This window comes from Passer domesticus, chromosome Z (assembly GCF_036417665.1).
Source record: "Passer domesticus isolate bPasDom1 chromosome Z, bPasDom1.hap1, whole genome shotgun sequence".
Classification (NCBI taxonomy): Eukaryota; Metazoa; Chordata; class Aves; order Passeriformes; family Passeridae; genus Passer; species Passer domesticus.
Window position 1 is genome coordinate 2,369,425 of NC_087512.1, and position 16,526 is coordinate 2,385,950.

General features: G+C 42.3%; 1 protein-coding gene across 2 annotated transcripts in view; it reads left to right on the top strand.

The window, feature by feature from the left end:
- Positions 1-16,526, top strand: part of ST8SIA5 (ST8 alpha-N-acetyl-neuraminide alpha-2,8-sialyltransferase 5) — a 74,356-nt gene that overhangs the window by 2,269 nt on the left and 55,561 nt on the right. For both annotated transcript variants that reach the window (XM_064403246.1, XM_064403247.1), the window contains exon 2: positions 905-1,330. The gene's annotated coding sequence lies outside the window, so the exon portion shown is untranslated. The remainder of the gene's footprint in view (positions 1-904; positions 1,331-16,526) is intronic.

Here is a 16,526-nt window from a genome sequence, read left to right on the forward strand (position 1 = left end):
CTTTCTCCAACTGCTTTTTAAGTCAACTAAAATTGCTAAATTATTATTATTATATTAATATTATGCAAATCTGCTAAATTATTACAGAATTGCAAAGGCCTGATACAGAATTGCAGAGATCTGGCATGGAATTGTACAAGAAAGGCTGTAGTCCTGCAATGTAACTTCTCTTTCACAGTCTTATCTGCATGAATGTCTGTAATCAAGCTCACACATTCACCCAGCTTTAAAACTTCAAACACTATTTGCGGTGCAAAATGTGATGTAGAGTTGATGAGGCAGGGACATTTCTCCAGAAGTCATCAGCAATCTGCTGTGAGTGCTCAGTCTCTCTGCAGATCTACACCCGAGGCTTTTTTGCAGGAGCAGAAAACTGCTTTGTGCAGTGTGTTAAACAAACAGCAGCAGTCAGTCCTGGCCTCAATCAGATATTAAGCTAATAACCCAGATTCTGGAAATTTTAAGCTGTTTTGTGTTGCCACTGTACAAACCTGAGTGGCCCCAAAGAGGTCAGTGTTTGAATCAAGCTGCTCATGAGGCTGCTTGCAGGATTACCTTGTAGATTCAGCATTTAACTAAAACCTATACAGGTAATTTCTTTCACCAGCACCCCCATCTTGGGTTGGTTTTTTTTTTTTTTTTTTTTTTTTTTTTTTTTTTTTTTTTTTCTTTTTTTTTTCTTTTTTTTTTTCCTTTTTTTTCTTTTTAGCAATCATGCATATAAAAAAGTTGCATGGATTTAAAATTTTAGATTTAGAATCACGTTATTTTGAGAGAAATAATCCCCTTTTAAAATGGTCTAAATGTTTCTTATGGATATAAAAGAAGAAATGCTCCTTTGAGAAGTTTTATTGACTCCAGGGGATTTCAGTGCTACTGGAGTAACTGAAATATCTGTTTCTAGGAAAGGAAAGGGATTTAGCTCAAGAAAGAGGCTTCCCTCAACACAAACAGCTGTTCCTTGTCACATAAGAGAGAAAAGCTGCAAAAGAAATGGGGCATCAAGCACAGAGTGAATAAAACTGCTGCTTCTCTGATAACATCCCTTGCAAAGTCTGGAGCATAGGAGGGTTTTCCAGCTCATGATGCAAGAGCCGTGGGCTGGGCTGAAACTTGACATCAGGAGGAAACTGAAATCCAGCATTGGTGGAAGCTGCCTGTGATGCAGAGGTGAAGGCTGGATCTGGCTTGACGATCCGGGAGGAAAGAGGGGGACAGACTGTGATCCAAAGAGCCAGAGGAGCAGGAGTCCGTGAGTGGCAGTGGAGGAGAAACACAGAGAAAGGGGCCGCCTGGCAAAATAGGAGGGCAGCCACAGCATGTGTGGAAGGTAAATAAGAAACCACAGTAAAATAAGGGGCAATTGTAAAGCGCCAGGTTGCTGCTGCTCTCCTAGTCTGGCTGGGTTTCTTGCAGAGGGTGTGTAGTGTTCTCTGCTCTGCACGTTTCTGATCCATCCCCACGAGCTTTACAGGAAACCTGGCTCCACAGCGATCTGCATTAATCTGAAAGCTGGGTTAAAAACTGTGAGTCAACTCCAAACACAAAGGAATTAGGTTTTTTTTTTTCGAATGGTAATTTTTCTCTCTACAGTAAAATACCTTTGTTATGTCAGGAAGTGGGAGTTCAGAGGCAGGCATGGCACATCTGTAAGATGCATGTGTGCTGTGGGAGGGGGAATTGAAAGATAAAGATCTCTTGCAATCACGTGCAGAACTTCATCGTGGACTTTAGACTGTTTCCTTTAGATGTGCTAGCATGCTGCTAACACCTGCAGGTAACTGAGTTGCCAAAAAACCTCGGAGTACTTGAATAATTCTTATAATAGTCTCATATGTTAAGACAATGGTGTGAAATTGTAGAAGTAGGAAATAAAGAGGGATCATAATGGAGACTGGCTGTGTGATGAAGTGTAAACAAATCAGAAGTCAAATTAAGCCCTATTTAATCTGACTCAGAGGTGATTTGCCTCAACATGATTTCTGTGGGGTTGTAGGGTGCTTTCTCCTGTGCTACCCAAATAGAATTTGAGCACTGTGCAGATGCTGCCAAGTTAATCAAAGAAATGTTCATTTGAGAACGAGCACGAGTTGTCAGGGATGAGTGCTCAGGGTGTTTGCTGAGGCTGCAGGTCATGCAGGACCCCATCAAACCAAATAGCAAGCAGGTGATCCCGCGTGGGATGGAGATGGCAGGAAAAGGAACCCATGTCTCGGCACCTGACCCCACGAATGTGACACTGCCTCTGTCCTTGCAGAAAGAGATTTAAGGTATTGCTCTCTGGTTTCAAGTAAATCCCTTATCTAGGATCTATTATCCACTTTCCACCAGTTTGCTGAGAGATTGCAGTAATAAATCTCTCCATCACGCGCAGGGGAGGCTGATAGCAGCGCTGCACCTCTCTGCCATTACACGCTCTAATTGCATGCAAGGTTTTCAAGGGTGCAGAGGCATCGTGGTAGAGAGAGAAAGACAAAAGCCAAGATTAAAAAAAACCAAACAAAAACAACCCCCAAAAAAACCCACCCAAACCCCAGATGGACCTGGAGCAGATCAGATAAGACACAACAGAGAAAATGCAGCTTGTTTCATGCACAAAAAGAGAATACTCAGCTATCCCTGCAAGTGTGTCAGAAACCACAAACAGAGGCTGCAGTAATTGCAATTAATTGCACTCCAGAGGGATGATGCAGCACCCACGGCCTATTACAGCTTTATTTTGAAGAACAAAATGACTCCCCAGCCACCCACTGGCCCTGTGCTCAGCACTGTTTGCCAGGAGGGTTATGCACATAGCTCCCTTCCCAAAAGACTTTTCCACGCATACATGAGTTTGAAGGATTTGATGGACTAATTATTTGTATTATTTTAAATCAACAGTAACCAAACAAGTTGATTTTTTTCTCAAAAATGATCCAAATTTCAGACAGAGCCCAAATAAGCGTGGTTTAACATCAGTGTACAGAAGGACCTAAACCTGTTTCTAGAATAATTCTGATATTTCTAGAGCATATAAATATGTGTATGAATCATGGTTTTGAAAGACTGCAAGTATTTTGGATTAAGCTCTTTAAGAAACACAGGGATTTTTGACCACCAGTCTTAGTTTTGTCCAAATCTAAATCTCTGCTTTTGCAGAGTGATTTTATTCTTGGTTGTTATTATGTTTACTTAAATATTAACTTATTTTTAGGAGTTAACTTCATATTTCAGGCATAAGTGTTTTTTGAAGTATTGAAAACCAGCAGTGTTTTCTTGTCAGAAAAAAAAGATAAAATGGGAATAGTCAGTATTTGCATTTATATAGCATCTTCCCTCATAGGATATGGAAGTGCTTTGAAAATACCAAGTTGCCCAAGATGAAAAGGCTGTGTGATAGCTACAGATCTATCATAGACTAGAGTGAGTGCAGTGAAGTAGGAGCCTCAGAACTCCAGGATTTACTTGTTAAAAAACCTTGAGAAAATGGAAAACAGCCTGTCTCATTAAATAAGTCAACTGTTCATTCATGTAGGACACTTTGGATGGCACCTGGGGAGCAATGAGTGAAGAGAGGGACAAGCTTAAGTTGTGGCAAAGTTCCCAGATAGCTCAAGTCCAACTGTGTAGGGTTTCTAAAGACCATATTGTTATAGGACTGAATTAGAATAACCCCCTTTTTTTTTTTGTTGGGTTTGATGAATTTATGTCTACCTCATTTTCAGAACAGCTTTTACTTGGAAACTATTTTTTAAATTGGTGTGTGGGAGGCTTGCTAGGTCACTGAAAATGACAGACTAGAGGTGTAATCAATAGTTCATTTCTGGGAAAGAGTGAGCCAAAGGAGGTGATGCAGGGCAGGTGAATTGCTCTAATAGGATTCAGAGTCACAGAACAAAAAAATTACTTTTTATTGCATTTGCCCATTATCATCAGTTCTAACTCTTAGTGTTCATTTATTAACTTTCCAATTATTTCCCAAAGAAACAGGATGCAATTGCTTTACAAAACTCTCAAGAATGTGATTCTTGCTTGATTTGGGTATTAGGACATGCTGTAAAATATTTAAATTAATTGATTATAACTCAATGCAGTCTCTGTTAGGAAAATTAGCTTTAATTAGTACAAAAATCCCACCTCACTAATGTTCTCACTGAGTCTCTCTGGGTCTTACCAGCAAGGATCTGGAGCCATCACTGAGCTTCCTGCTCCCTTTTCCAAGAAGAGGAAGAGAGGTACAGCTTCTGAAGTGAAAGCTCACACTAATGTCTTTGACCTTTAAAGTTTGAAATTCTGGTGTGACAAGTTTAAATGCTAATAATATTTTTGGTGTTCTTAGCTAGTTGTGTAGTTTCAGCAAAATGCCACTTTTTGAACCTCTAAGACTGGGCAGATGATAATTTCTGTTTTGTGAACTCAGTTATATATATCCCAGTTTGAGATCTGAGAAGGAAATAGCTGTTGGCCTGTTTTTCCTGGCAATGTGAGAACTGTGTGCTCAGTTATCAGTTCTGTTTTGCTGCTGCTCCTGTCAATATCTTGTAAGTGATTTTGCAAGTAAAAATTATGTGTGACCATCTTTGTTGGAGGGAATGTATGTTTCATGTGATCCTGGCAAGCTGTCAATATTTTGTAGCTCCCAAACTATCAAATGCTATCTTTTAGAGAACTTTCTTATTTTTTCAGTAATACTCATTTTGCACTGAATTCTAAAATTCTATTACTTTAAATATTTAAATTCTGATATATTTTTCAGAGTCCTAGTAAGGGGTTTTGTTGATCAATAGTCCATCCTTGCTCATATGTAATTTATGACATTTCAAATGTGCAACATTCTGTTCTGAAAAGTATCATGCAGTTTTAGTGGATGTGTATGCTTGTACTTATTGATGTAAAGGTAACCATAAATGGACTAAGAACCTCAAGTTCAATGGATAAGTAAATTTTGGAAATGAGGCCAACAGCTGGTGAAGTTTTCTTAGCATGGGCCCTTCCTAGACCTGCAGCTGGAACTGATACTCTTCCCAGTTAGGCAGCTAATGAGAAAAATATCAGTTTCAAAGAGCAGATTCAAAGCAGGGCAGATGCCTGTCCACTTCACACCTCAGTAGATCTGTTTGGCAAGAAGGTTTTATACTTAATGATGAAACCAAAAAGTACTGCTGTGTTATATGTTGGAGTAATTCACAGCTTCTGGTGACCTATGCTCCTGAATTAAAACTACCAAAAAACCCAGGATTGTTGTTATTTGCAAAAAAGATAGAGCTTAGGACAAGTGACATGACTCCTACTGCTTTTCACCTAAGCTTTTGCTATCTCTCAAGGCCTGGAACAGAATGGGAGACATTGTAAGTACGGTAAATGAATATCAGCACTTTTCAATATCTGACCAGAAAAAAAAAAAAAGGGTTTACTTAGGGCTGAAATCAAATTGCTCATGGTTCTAGAATACACCAGATTTTCTGGCCCACAAAAAAAACCTTTTTTTTTTTTTTCACTGTTGATTAATTTTTGGTGGCACTACATAGATAGAAAGGAAAGAGAATCCATCCTGAAAAATTTTACTGAAGTTTTGTGAAATTTCAAGGCAAATTTATTAAGTGGGTGCATTCATTCAACATTACAAGGGGCTGCTAGGAGGAACTGTGGAATTTCCTTGGAGATACTCAGACCTCCACTGGAAAAGCCTCTGAGTAAACTGCCACAGTTTCAGGTTGGGCTTTCTCCAGATGGCATTGAGTAGGAATAGAGGATCACCAGAAATTCCTGCCTTCCATAAATTGTCCCTCCCTGTGGCAGGGGTGGATTCAGATGGGATCTTGGGCAGGAATTGCTGGCTGGGAGGGTGGGCAGGCCCTAGCTCAGGGTGCCCAGAGCAGCTGTGGCTGCCCCTGGATCCCTGGCAGTGCCCAAGGCCAGGCTGGATGGCGCTTGGAGCAGTCCTGGGATAGTGGAAGGTGTCCCTGCCTGTGGCACAGGGTGGCACTGAATGAGCTTCAAGGTCCCTTCCCTCCCAAGCCATTCTGAGATCCTGTGATGAGCTCAGAGCTCTAGCTACTTTACAAAAACTAAGTGACTAAGATAGAATATTTCTCCTAACATTTCATCTAAATAATTAATCTTTTAGGTTAAAACAATTCCTCTTGTCCTGTCACTATCTGTCCTTGTAAAAAATTGTTCTCCATCTCTTTTACCAGCTCCCCCCTGGAGGCCCTGGCAGGGGCTCTCAGGTGTCCCTGCAGCCTTCTCTTGTGCAGGGGAGCAGCCCCAGCTGTGCCAGGCTGGCTCCAGAGCAGAGGGGCTCCAGCCCTGGCAGCATCTCCGTGCCTCCTCTGCACTGGCTGCAGCAGCTCCACGTCCTTGTGCTGCTGGAGCCAGGGCTGGGGCAGCTCTGCAGGTGGGGTCTCACCTGAGCCCAGGGCACAGGGGCAGAATCCCCCCTGCTCTCTCAACCTGTTGTCATATCTAAAGTGATAATTTAAGCAGTTTCTGGAGTGGGGAGAGACAAGAACACCCAAGGGCTAATTTGCCTGACTAGCTGCCTTAAAAAGCAACTTTTCCAGAGATGCCTGTTCTCATCTGCTGTTTATAGCATGTGTTTTTTGAACAGCTTTTCTACATATCTATCACCAAGAGAGAGCTAACATTCTATCAGAACTCTGGCTTTTATGCACCACAGTCATGTTCTGTATAGGCCCAGGGCACATTTCAAGTTGGACAAATTTTTATAAATTTTGGTTCAGAAAAAGCACAGAATATATCCTTAATTAGATGTATATGCAATAATCTGAGGATAGAGCATTAATCAGATTTTTTTTATTTGCCACTTTTAATATAATATGCCTTTTTTTTACTTTAAGTCTTTCTGTATAATGTGACATCCAGAAAATTGTTTTCATCTTATTTGCAGTAAATAGAGCAGTGACAGGTAAAGCAATCTGGTGCCTGAACTCTAGAAGGTAAACATGTGAAGACAGGACATTGAGATTGTGAACTTTAGGATTTGAGTAATTTTTTTTTTTTAAATGCAATATTTAGGTTTTTTTGTCAGAAGGTAGTCTGACAGTCTAATGTGTTATTTGGAGCTTAGATATTTGAGTAAATGGACATTTCATAACTATTTTCTGTTAAGAGCTATCAGAGTAAAACAAAAATAGTAGTTCTCCTTAATCTACAAATGGGACATTCCATTGGTTCACAGGGAAACCATTAAGGTAGGATTTGAAGAAAATAAATGAAAAAATATGATGAAGCAGAGTTGTAAGCAAAGTCTCTTATAGAAGCCTCTGAGAGCAAATGAGTAACCCTAAATATTAACTGGATTTGAGGTGGAGGTTCTCATTATTGTATGAGGACCTCCTAAGAGAATGCTGAGCATTAAATGATACAAAGAAGTAATTTTAGAGATGTGACGTAGTGTTTTCAGCCTACATAATACTTTAATCCTCAGACCTACTATTCTAAAAGTATCAGCTGGTGTTAATCAGGAATGCTCACAGCAGGGATTGAAATGGCCCGTTCACTCCTTTTTTTTCCAATCAAATTCTGCTCTCAGCCACACTGCTGTCCTGTGTACTTGTGAAGGTAGGATTTGGTACATCATTTGATCTCCTTTTTGACTGCAAGCCAAATGAAAAACTGTATTTGACTCACTTGCTGTACAAGCTGGGTAGATTTCCCTCTAGATATTCTCTAGCCTGTATAAACCCAACAATTTTATAGGTGTTTTGGAATGTGTTTTCAGTGTGTTTTTAAGGGATATGGACAAAGCTGAGTCATTATTCCTAGCCTTGTCCTGTGCTGGAGTGGTTCCACGGGGTGGAGGATTTTTCAGTCTGGCTGAAAAATCTGTGTTTGTGCCTCTGACTCCCAGGTACCCTCCTACCCTCTTCCAGCTTTTCCCCCGGAGCTTTCCTTATGCAGGGCAGGAGAGACCATGCTGGGATTCTGACTTAGTCCCTCCTGGGGACAGGCAGGAAGGCAGGCAGTGTGACACTTGCTGAGTGACACAATTTTGGCATCACTGTCTTTAGGTACAGGGAAGCTGCATCTTTTCGGTGACTAAAATGCTGCACACTGTTCTTCCTGAGTCAGGTGAATTCTTTCCCTGAGGCTGTAAGGAGCTGCCTAAGTGTGAAGATAAACAGAGTCTTTGCCTCTCCCAATAGCTTGACTCTGCTTTTGCTCCTAACAGATGACTCTCCAGACTCTAGGATCTATTGCCTCTTAATGTGAGGCCAACACTCGGGCAATTCTGACAGTCAGTGGCTGTGGGTTGTTGTGTGAGCTCTTTCCCAGTCAGACAATGAATTATCTGTCTTCTTCTTGGTGGAAGGGAACAAATCAAAACTTGCTATAGCCAGAACTGACCATTGCATGACCACACTAAAGGTCCTTCACCCCAAAGATGGACTGAAATCCTCATAAGCTTGATATGGGTTCTGGATGTTGAAAGTTTGCCCAGCTGGACCTGGTGTGTCTTGTTCTCTGGTTCACAGGATCCCAGAATCCCAAACTGGATAAGTTTGGAAGGGACCAGAGGGAAGTCAGTCTGGTGCCACATCCCTGCTCCAGCAGGATCATCCCACAGCACAGGGCACAGGATTGTGTCCAGAAAGGTCTGGAATATCCCTTGGGAGGGTGACTCTACACCCTCTCTGTTTCAGGGCTTGGACACTGCCCAGGACAGAAGTTGTGCCTCCTGCACAGGGGAATTGCTGGCTCAGTCCCTGCCCTGGCTCTGGTGCCATTGCTGGTCTTCAGAGCAGATTCTGGGCCCTGCTCTGACCCTCCCTGCACCCAGGGACAGCCAGGGCTGAGGGTGCCTCTCACTGGGGCTGAACAGTCCCAGCTCCCTCAGCCTTTCCTCACAGGAGATGCTCCAGTCTCCTTATCACCTGTGTCCCCCACTCCTGGACCTGCTGCAGTAGCTCTCTTTGCATGGATGAAGTGAAGAACACCTCTGGCTTCCCATTTTCCTGTGCTGGCATATCTCTTTCTTACACATATTAAAAACCTCTGCTACACACTGGCATGCCCTGAAATTCCCAAGGGATGCTGTGCAGTTTTCTGTGTTCAGGGATGATGGGTGGAGATGCAGGAGCTGCAGTGCAATAGACTTTTGCAATGGGAAAGGTTCATAACCACAATGTTGTTGTGAAGGTTTTTAGTAATGGAATATCATGGGTGAAATTTTCATCCCCTCCATCTAGATGATATTTCATTTATGATCAAAGATCCTTGCTTTTCAAGAGTTGATTCCTTTCCAGTTCACGGCTGAAGACTTAAAAAATAAAGTTCACATCTCGTTAGCTTATTGTCATTTTGAGAACTCATCCTTCTGAAACTCAGGGTTATAATTTTGCCTGAGTCTCACATTGTATAATGGGAAAGAGTTTGTGCCCTTCAGAGTGGCCTTAAATAGCAGTAGCACAAAGAAAGCGATCAGATGCCATTAGCAGCCTTCTGTTGGATTAATGGCCAGCAAAATCTGGTGAAGATGCCTGGAGCTTTCTAGCATCGCTGTTGTGACTTTGTACATAATTGCCCACGAGCAGCTACACAACATCCAGCCCTGTTACACAACATCCAGCACAGCCCCCAGCACGTCCCTCCCCGCCGCCTTCCCAAGGCAGTGCAGTGCCTCTCCCGAAGGGACACGGCAGGGCAGAAGCTCTCCTGTGCTTAAAATCCTCCTTCTCTTCGTGGCTCTTGGGCTTTCTGTCCTGCACACTTGCGTGACACTTCTTTATCCTCCTGCCTGCTTAAGCTGGGCTGGCTTTGCTGGAGAACCAGCCTGTGGTGTGCAAAAATAAAGAGATGCGATGCGATGCTGTCCGAAGGTTTCAGCAAGGCTTGCTTGAGAATGCCACAAGTCACCTTTTCAGGCCATCACTTTGCAAGCACTTTCAGCTCTCAGAAAGCAGCACCACTGCCAAAAGTGTCCAGCCTTCTCACCCCTTCATCTCCAAATCCCAGCGTAGCATCCCTTCTCCTGCTTTGGGCCTGTTAGTTTGTTGGGAAGCTGAGCCATTTGACAACTAACCTTTAAAATTCTTTTCCTGCTGGGTTTATTCTAAACTGGATTGCCTCTCACTTAATCATGGAATGCCCAAACACTAACACTGTGCAAGAAGAGGAGCAGTGCAACAACAAACACAGGTGGCTGAGAGCAGGACAGGTTTGATTTTTCCCTTGGTACTGCAGTTTAAGCCAGGTTGTAGTGCTTGTAGTGATGCAGCTTCATGTTTCCTTCATTAAAAAGCCACTCTACCCTGGCACACTCTGAAATTTTCCATAAGATAATGTAGTCTGGAACAGCTTGTTAGAACTGTTTGAGAAAGTGGTAGTTTTTTAAATCTTATTTTTAATTAGACCAGATGCTGCACTTTCATTAAACAACTGTGCAGATGTAGGAGAATCAAAGAAAACCCTAACTGCACCCAAAATATAATATAATTATATAATTCAGTCTCTTCCAGAGTCAGGAGATGCTGTTTCACCCCGGGGTAACTTGCAAGCAAGTGCACAGACCAGGCTGTAGATGCAGAAATTGTGAGGGGAGGAGGAGAGGCCTTTGACAACCTCCCCAAGCTGAGAGGCAAAGGTCAGAGAGGGGAAGGGAGCCGCTGTACTTTGGATGTTCAACTTGTCAGAGTTTGTTTAGTGAAAAAAACAGGAATATTTCCCAAAGCTCCTCTTCTGGGCACATCTGTTATTTTTTCAGTAAATGAACTGAAATAACAAAGGGGGAGGAGAGTTAACTCCCTACCATCACACATGGAGAAGGAGTAATGTCCATTTCTGGTTATCAGATTCTGATTGTGTTGGGGGGAAACATCAGCCCCTAGTCCACCCTAAACAAAGAGGTTCCCAGTACCAAGTTTAGAAGAGGATAATACCATGGGATCTTTGCAAAACAGAATCTGACCAGCTCCTAGGGATATCTTACACCCACCTCAATGTCTCTGATAGTGATGTAGCTCATCTTTAACTTGAGCAGGATTTTCAGGAGGAAATATGGATTTTAGCAGTGATAGCCTGGTTGGAAATCCCAATTACCCTCCTCTCCTACCTCTCACCTGTAGCACCTGTAAAAGACTGGAGCCCAAGCAAAATGAGTGTGGGGTTTGAGGCACCAACAGTTCCACCAGGCCTGAAACAGGAAAGGCAGCAAGGAAAAGAGGACAATGCCTCTTGGAGGGGAGCAGAAACTCATCTGCACCAAAAAATGTCTCCTAAAGAGCACAATCTCTCTTCTGTGCTCGCTGCAAATTATACTTGATTAATCAGATTTCTGTGGGGGTGTTTTCCTTTGCTCCATTTCTAACAACATATTTTTCCATAAAAAATATGCTGATCTGAGTCTTGTTGCAGATAGCTCATCGCCTGCGAGATCATGACTCTTGTTCCAAACACTTGCAACATTTTGCTCTCAGAAACGAAGAAAATTCTTGCTGAAAAAAATCGCATCAATACGATTGTCAAGGCATTAGTCCCACAAAAGGTGTTTGTTCCTCTAAAAGTAATCACTCTGAGCTTTCCTCCCTACCGAAAAGGTTGGGGGGAGAGTTCATCTGGCCTTGCTCCTGAGGAGCTGGCTGACGATTTCCTGCTGGAGTCTATGAGATAGTTTCAAACCAGGGAGCATTTCTGTGTCACACACGTGTTCAATAGCTCCCCCACCTCGACACAGACAGCTGCAGCAGAAAGCACCATTCACTCTGGGGAAAACACATTTTGTAGTAGCATCCCATCCCCCAGCCAAATGGGATCAAGCTGAGGCAGCTGCAGTCCAGGTCCCATGAGAGATACTACAAAAAGTGCAATTAAAATAATTAGTTAATGCCTTTTTATCCAGGATGGTAACAAATAGGGAAAAGAGCTTGAAATAGCTATTCTACGTATCAGTCCAGTATGGTATTGGATGCTTCCCAGGATTGCTCTAAGCTTTCCCCAGAGCTTTAAAAGCTTGTGGGTGGTGCTTGGCCACTTGCTGGATTAAAGATCTCCATTACTGATGGTAACAGGGGTAGGCTAAAGCCACTTGAGCAGTAGATATTGCTGTGAGAACAAAAAAAAAAGTGAGTCTGAGTTGATAATAAGGTGATTTAGATTGCCATTCCTCCCTTGGAAATCAAGATTGCTTCCCTTTGATTTAAACATGTACTGGCTTAGGCTCTTGATTAAACAAAATTTGTCCAATGATTCAACTTTATGGGGGATGCACAAACAAAAAAATGCATGGCCAAATACATCCCCGGCACAACTCAGTGAAATCTGGAATTTACCCAGTCTTTAGCTGCGTGTTGTTTGAGGGTTTCTCTGCTAGCCTTCAAATGGTACAATAAATGAAGATTTCTTTTGGAAGAATTCTTTTCCTGAAGTGTTCAAGGCAAATGAAGCACTGTACCAGGAACTTTAGCCCCAGCAAACTGTATTTGTTATTGCCACAGCAGGTGATATTTATTCTGCAGCCAAGTGAGATGGCCAAAGGGTGAAATACAACCTAAAAATCAGGGCAGACTCTCTCAATAATCTTTAGATTCTCTGATTTGACTCTGAGGTTTCATCCAGGGGCCAAATTATGCAAACATTAGTATTTTTTTCATTTTATATTCCTGTCATCATTCCCTGCCATCCCTGTGGGGTAACCTACAGGTCAGGCAACTTATTGAAGAACATGAAAATACAGAATAATATTGAATAATGAATGCTTCGGGTCATGCAAGCTGTCCCTGTGTCCCACCTTCTTGGGAGATGAATACAGAATAACTGAGCTGAGGGAAGTCTGAGTGGCTCACACAGTGATTCTGAGGTGTTCATATGCAGTCTGTGAAGCTGTCAATGATCTTAGCCTTTGCATGGATCACCAGAGCAGATTTTGAATCTCACTAAGCACTTTGGTTTGTGGCAGGGTGGTCCAAAATCTACCTTCCATATAACTGGGCATTTCCTCTCATAGTTTCAAATTATTTCCTTTTTATAGTTTCAAATTATTTGATTTTTCTTGCTTTTAAAAATATTTCAGTTCTAGATGACCTGATATTTTAAAGTATCTGATTTTCTTATGTTGTATGGAAATATAACTCCCCCCATCTCCTTATCCCAGACCATTTTTTGATGTCACTGAGAGGGAAGAAATACTCAAGGTTTGCTTTGTTTTCCTTTTGTCTGTGAGTGGAGGGTTAACAGCAGAAGAGGGGTTAGCAAAGGGGAGTGCTAGTCATGTGGACAGAATGCCAGCAGCAAAGCTGGCACATGTTGTTCCATTCACATGGAAGTATGTTTTATTCATCTGCTGATGATCATCTACAGTAGCTATGGGAGAGAAACAAGAGGACCAGGGTAAAAGTGGAAATCTGGGTAAAATCCTGTACCTTTGTCTCTCTTCGGTGGTAGGTTGTTGCAGGAAGTGTGATTTTCTGTGACATTTTCACTGGATTTAAGACTGGCACTTTGAGTGGATTAAATATTGAGGGGAAAACAATCATAGCTCACTTCCTGATGTTATTTACCTGACATCAGCTTGTTTCCATGCTGTTTTGACACTTGGCCCTCTTGCCATCCCCCTGCAGCTGAAATGGTCATCTAAAGCTCCTGTTATACTCAGGAAACACCGAGGTGTTTTTGGGATGTGACTCATTTGACGTATCTTTGGGATACTCTGGGATTCAAAGAGCTCTTATTCTCCACAGAGCATGTTGACTAAACCCCAGCTAAGTGCCTGGAGGGTTTTGGTGAGTGTAGGCACATTCATTGGTGGTGGGAGTCAGACTCATCTCTCTTCAGCGCTGTTAGCATCAAGATTTCTTGTTTACCAAGAGCTGTGTGTGATACTTGCACATCTTCAAGCAGGCATGTCAAGGAATTCAGGATGGCATTGCCTATGGAAGTGGATCCTGTGCTCAGTCAGGTGGATCCTGCTCTTGCTAGAGCAAGATCTTAGGATCTTATACTGGCAAAATTAAAAGGCAGCAGAGATTTTTTTGTTGTTGTTGTTTGTTTGCTTTTTGCCTTACACAGTGAGTGGAAAGTTGTCCTTGGTCCTTCTGCAGTACACCTGCAAGGCCAAGAAATGCTCTGACTGCTGGTTCAGAAATGAGGGAAGAGGTGCTGAGGAGGGCAAAGACGCCCACCTGCACTGCATGTGTAGCGTGGGATGAGCTGGCTAGGTGGCAGGTGACTGCTCCTCAGTGTGCAGCAGCCACAGTTCAGGTGCTGGAAGCAGCCATGCTATCACAGAAATCCCACCTTGCCTCACCAAGCCAGCCTGGAGACCCCAGCACTGTGGTGCAGCTCTGCCTGAAGTCAGGAAGGAAGCCTGGTAAAACATGGAGCTGAGCCCAAACCTACAGCTAATTAGGAAATGATAGTGCTGTCCCCACTCCAATGAAAATAAGGATGGACTTTGTTTTCTGGCCTGCTGGGAGGAAGTTTAGCGTTTTACATCAAAATAAGTCAGGATAGTTCTGCAAAAGCAGCAAAATCATTAATGATTCTTTAATTGAAGATTTTACATATAATATTAATAACCTATTAAAGCCAGTGGGGTATGAAATATTTGGAGCTGTAGTTTGAAATCACCTTGGATGGGTATTGAACTGTAACTTTTTTGAAGCTGTGTAACTCTTCACTAGCTGCTGGGGAGATAAAACTGCAAACAGGAACACATTAATTTCTGGAGCACAGACATGTTGTGATGGGAGAGTGGAGATTGCAAGGACAGCCAGTGGGTACAAAATGCAGAGTTAATGGCTTTTCTGTGTATTTTAGGGGAAGTGATGTGCTGGTTCCAGGCAGCAGCTGGTGGACTCAAGTCTGTTGCTCTGTGTAGGGCTGGTCAGAACTCGCAGGGATTTGCCAGGTGTGTGGCCCAGAGCAAGGTGTATATTCCTGTGGAGCTGGTCTTAGCTGAGTGATGTGTCACAGCACAGTGTTTGTTGTGAAAACACTGATTTTTGCAGTGCCAGCTGGTTCTGCCTCATCAACTGGAAGGAGAAGTGCTGAGGAAAAAAGTTTGTCCTTCCTTTGTGCAGAGCAGAAGAATGCTGAATGTACAGATCTGAGCTGCAGCTTCCTTGGATTTCCAAGCCAGACCTGTAGTGATATCCAAGGTGAGGGGCCAGCACCTGAGCACGAGCTGCCAGAGGGAAGATGATGACCATGCCATAGCTCCCTTCTGCACTGGAGAGACTTAATTTTCCTATCATTTTGTATTTGATATGGTCCTTTTTTCCAGTTCAGAAAGGAAAATAGAAAACCTCTACCTGGAACAGTGTATTGTGAGGGATGGCTCCAAATGAGGAAAAGCAAGAGCAGCGAGGAGGCTAGAAATCTGTAAATTAAAAAGGGGTAAGGGACATTCTTCATACATCCTTCCCACTTTGCTTTGAATTCCCTTGCCTGGTAAAGCTTAGAGCAAAAGTTGAATCACTTTATAATGAGAGTGTGCAACAGTTTAGGATATATCTTCCATAATATCTTTGAATTTGGCACAGTGGGAAAGAAAAAAAAAAAGAACAACTTTTTGTGATCATTGTCCCTCTTACTAAGCAGATATTTTGTCTGTGATTCCAGCACAGAAAGGTGAACTCACAGCATTGTTCTTGTTTGCCACCTGCTTCCATGCACTGCAAGGACCCACAAACAGTACTAGTTTTGGTTTTTGTTGTCACATCAGGGAAGAGCTCTCCTCATCAATTAAGCAACTTTTGAACCTCTGAAACCTTCAGTGTGAATCTGACACTGTGGTTCAAATTCTCAAGTAATTTGGGCAATCCATATCTGTGAAAGGGGAACCATAATAACAACAGAAAATACAGACCTAAAATTCAGACAATTCAGACAATAATTTTAACTATTCATTAAAAGAAGCAGCAAGCCAGTGGAGAAATATCTTCACTGGTGACTTTTCACTGTTTATTGTCTCAATACATTGAACTACATTTGGAAATCATGCATTGAAGAATACTTTGTAGACTCTGAGCCCAAACAACCATGGTTTTACTGTGCTTAAGCCCCTAGTTTATCTTCCTCCTTTACCCAGGTCCAAAGCCATTCTGTTTCACTAACAGCAACCCTTTTCTTGCTGCTGTTTGCTCTTGTGGATATTATTTATTATCATTTGATATTTATTATCATTGAAACTGCAATTGTAGTTCAGAGAATGTTTTACCAAGAGTAATTTGTTCCCAGCAGGACCTTTTAGCTACACAGTAACATGAAAGCAACAAAATGCCAGAAGAACATTATAAAAATAAACTGCCCTGGTGCTAAAATAAGCTTTAATTGATTGAGAATTGCACTGAACCTGACAATCCGAACCATTTATTATTATTTTTCTTTCAAGCTTCAGCTACATGTGATTTAGAGTGACTGAATTACAGTTCCCACATACCTTCCTACCCACAGTGCATGAAAGAAAACCCACACACAAGTTTCTTAGCTCCAGAGGAGCTGCTGGGTACACCTGGAAGAAAATAAAAAAGCTGATTGAAAGTGATGTTTAAATAAAGGTGATGCTGATGGGAACATGCTGAAAAAAA